Source organism: Mizuhopecten yessoensis, unplaced genomic scaffold, assembly GCF_002113885.1.
Source record: "Mizuhopecten yessoensis strain PY_sf001 unplaced genomic scaffold, ASM211388v2 scaffold714469, whole genome shotgun sequence".
NCBI classification, from domain to species: domain Eukaryota; kingdom Metazoa; phylum Mollusca; class Bivalvia; order Pectinida; family Pectinidae; genus Mizuhopecten; species Mizuhopecten yessoensis.
Genome location: NW_018479136.1, coordinates 1 through 4,166, shown reverse-complemented (window position 1 = coordinate 4,166; position 4,166 = coordinate 1). Strand labels below are relative to the sequence as shown.

The 4,166-nt window shown below is 32.8% G+C and overlaps 1 long non-coding RNA gene across 1 annotated transcript; it reads right to left on the bottom strand.

The window, feature by feature from the left end:
* Positions 1-611: 611 nt before the first annotated feature.
* LOC110440978 lies at positions 612-4,160 on the bottom strand. Its single transcript, XR_002461801.1, has 4 exons — positions 4,053-4,160; positions 2,717-2,734; positions 2,003-2,017; positions 612-630 (listed from the first exon to the last, which is right to left on the bottom strand). It is a non-coding gene; the product is annotated as an uncharacterized LOC110440978 (long non-coding RNA).
* Between the last annotated feature and the right edge of the window lie 6 nt (positions 4,161-4,166).

Sequence of the window (4,166 nt, the reverse complement as noted above, 5' to 3'; positions counted from 1 at the left end):
TTTCTACGGAGACTTAAAATTTGTTTACCTTTCTACGGAGACTTACAATTAGTTTAAGCAGTGCTTCCTTACTTTCTATCTTTAACAATGATTTAAGTGCATGCTGATTACAATGTGTTAGATTATCAATAAGTTCAACAATGCAAAAACAAAATATGTGCTCGTTTCATGTATTTATCATGTAACCGCTAAAAAAATACAAATTGTTTTCATTGACTCAATGACCTTACTTAATTTGCTTATCCAACCCTGTGCTAAATAACGTAAAGAGGCACCCTTGTCTAGTCGAAGATGCGAACACTATTTTACAAGGGTAATATTCGATGAAAAAAAAGTATCAATACAATTATTGACATTTGCCCATGTATGATCTATTCAAAAACCTTTTAAAGGTGATAATTAGATAGTAAAATACCAATCTAGTGATGATTAGATAAAAGGAAAATCCGAATTTTGATAGACAAAAAGACGAAAACCCGATTAGTGGTTATTGTAAAATGGGACTATCTGATTGGCATTGACGCCAAATAAAGGGAAATGAGACATGGAAACTCCATATGAATGGGCTGGAAACTACAGCTAAACATAATTTCTTTGTAAGTCGAAACATACCTTTTTAAAATCCTCAAGCTGAAATTACAAAAACAAACGTAAAGTTATTACTTCATATTAACAAAAGATAAATATTCGGTTTAATATAATAATGACGGATTAAAATATCTTTTAACGATGCTTTTACGGAGACTTTTATTCTAAATTCAAAATTTACTCTGAAAAAGATAATGTAAGATACGCATGTGATTACACCTATAAAACTTTGAAATAGAAACAGAATACCAAACAATAGAGACACATTGAACCATACATCTGTTCAAAATTTATACCACTTAACAGTGATGTAAGGTCAAAAATGTGGAAATGCAAAGAAATGATTTTTTTGTCTTAATGGGAAAACTCGTCATTTGGTGCAGTAAAATGTTTGCTCTGTTTGACTCTCTACAAAGACTTACTAACTGTTAAAACAGTGCTTCCTGACTTGGTGTTACTAACAATTATTGGAATGCATGCTGATTGTAATGTGTCGGATTATGAACAATTCCACAAATGCCAAATATCATGTGTTCCTTGATGGATTTATCATGTAACCGTTTAAAATTCACGAACTACATTTTATAGACTCAATGACTTCTATTTTGCTAATCTAACCCTCTGTTTAATTAAGGAAAGAGACACTCTTCCTAGTCTAGTCGAAGAAGCGACCAATATTTTACAAGGGTAACATGACAATAAAAATGTCAATTAAATATAGACATTTGTCCATGCATGATCTGTTCGAAAACCTTTCAGAGCTGATATTGGATAGTAAGATAGCCAATCTAGTGATGACCAGATTGAAGGAAAATCCCTTTATTGATAGACGAATACGCGACAACCCGATTAGTGGTTATTGTAAAATGGGACTACCTGATTTGTTATAGTTGTTTGAATGACGTTCGACCGTTTTCTGAGCTATGCTTCGAACGCCAAAATAAAATCGATATTTCTGACGGTATATTAACATGCTAAAGGTAATATTTTCCAGAGACAAAACTGCAGCGGACTGTACTGATGAAGGTAGTACCAGCGTGCAACCATTATACTTAATATAAGAAAGTACGCCTCCCACAGACAGGTATATCGTCTAACACTTTTGTTTAGGATTAAAACGTTCCTGAGTCAAAATGTGTGGATGAAAAATCTTTAATAGAGAGACGCTAGCCTATGATAACATGATTCTATCGCCAGACTAAAATACTTATTGTTCCAAAATTACAAATTTCATAGCTTTGAGAACCATTTAGTCTCTAAAATAAACAAAAACTATACTACAGGGTTGAACCTTCTTTCCCACTCATAATATCTTATGGTGCACCAAGCATCACATCAAAAAGATACAGTCAAATATTTTCAGAAAATGATTTCATATATTGACGAATGGAACAAAAGTTTCAACGAAACTTACCTTTTCCCCCATGCACTGAAAAAATAAAACAGTAATGCGTTTTAAAGCACTTATCTTTCCAAATAATAAATTCATATCTGATTATGATCGTTCACCTGACTGTTTTATTGTTTGATGATTGGAAAATAATTTTATGCATCATCCAACCCTTTTTTTGTCCAACTTTTCTTAGCTAAAAACCATTGTATTGTTTAGTAATTGTGAAATTGTGCTTACTTAGGTACTCGTATTAATTAGTTTGCGTTAAATAGTCTCCTGTGTGAAACCTCAGCTTTTTACCTATGTAATATTTCGTTACAAAGAAATATTTAATGTGCGAAATTCTGACCTTTGTATTGTAGAAAAATATGCCACGTATCGTTGAGCTCTATCAATATTTGCTACGTTAACTATAAATACTTGAGAAGTTAAATATGAAGGTTACGGTAACATGTATGCCAACTCACATATTGGTATTATTTGCTTGGTTGTTGTCCAAGTAAATCTATGTAATAGCTCACACACTTGAAATACTTGCTTAATGTAAAATATACAAAAATTGATAACATATGAGATGTGTATTGTATAGTTGACATTGACGCAATAAAAGGATTAAAACGTTATGGTACATTTTTACACATCAAATTCCATATCAATGGGCTGGAAACTACAGCTAAACTAAATTTCTCTTAAAATAAAATATGTAGAGAAAGATATTAATAAATCGAAACCTACCTCTTCGAAATCCTTAATCTGAAACAACAAAAATAAACGTGAAGTTATTAACTTCAACTTACAAAAGATAAAAATTCGGTTTAATCTAATAGTTACGGATTCTAATATCTTTTAACGAGGCTTTTACGGAGACTGTTATTCTATATTCAAAATTTATTCTGAAAAAGATAATGTAAGATACACATTTGATTGCACTTATTCGATTTGGAAATAGGTACAGAATACCAAAAAGATCACATTGATCCGTACATCTCTTTTATCCTTCACTCAACGGTGATGTTAGGGCCAAAATGTTAACCACCATTTAGTCTCCTGCCAAAAGGCTCATGTGGGTAAATTTTAGCGATTAAGCATTATATTGTATTATAGTATTTAAACAAGTAAAACAAATACAGAAAAAGAGAATATGCTTGAAGCATTCTCAGCTTGCTGAACTACACGTTTTCGGTAAGAGATTGTTTACTGTTTGACGTTTTTTTTTGTTTTTTTCAGTTTCCCGCGGCTGTAAAAATGTTGCTGTATCCGATTCTATACATTTTGTTCTTGTTCCTTTCTCTATATTATTCCACGATATATCAGAGCTTAAATCAAACAATGAACAACTTAAATAAAATCCCGACATCAGATGATCTACCAAAGATGACAAAATGAAATAGTAAAAGACAACCAATCATTTTAATATGGACATTTGCATGTTTACTTTTCAGGAACTCCAAGAAAATTGTCACAATGTAAAAATTAAAGTTGTTGTACTTGTATATTTTTAATGGAAGGACAATCCTATAATTTTAGCAACGTTGAGCCAAATATTACTTCAAGTATGTCATGAAATACTAACTACTATGTAATCACATGCCCTGATTGTCCCTTACCCTAACCCTAACCCTAACCCTATGCCCTGATTGTCTGATTTTTTATATTTGCTACATCGTTAACATCCCCTGATCTTGAAGGTTAGAGTACATCAACCTATCACAAACGTTCCACAGGTATGGCAAACATAACTAAGTTAGCATTCGAAGGTTAGAGTACACCAACCTATCACAAACGCTCCACAGTTATGGCAAACATAACTAAGTTAGCATTCGAAGGTTAGAGTACATCAACCTATCACAAACGCTCCACAGGTATGACAAACATAACTAAGTTAGCATTCGAAGGTTAAATACATCAACCTATCACAAACGCTCCACAGGTATGGCAAGCATAACTAAGTTAGCATTCGGACATTTGTGGAAGACATTGTTGTCGGCATCATGTTTCATACTTAAACCTACCATTGCCATTATATTAACTATGTACATCTAGGACTTATTCAATGCAAAAGAGAACTTACGTCTTCCTCAGTTGGTTCAAATTGTCCCTCATCTGTTTTACCATCTGATCCGTCTGTGTGATCACCTTTTCCGTCTGGTTTATCACCTGATCCGTCTGGTTGATCACCTTTTCC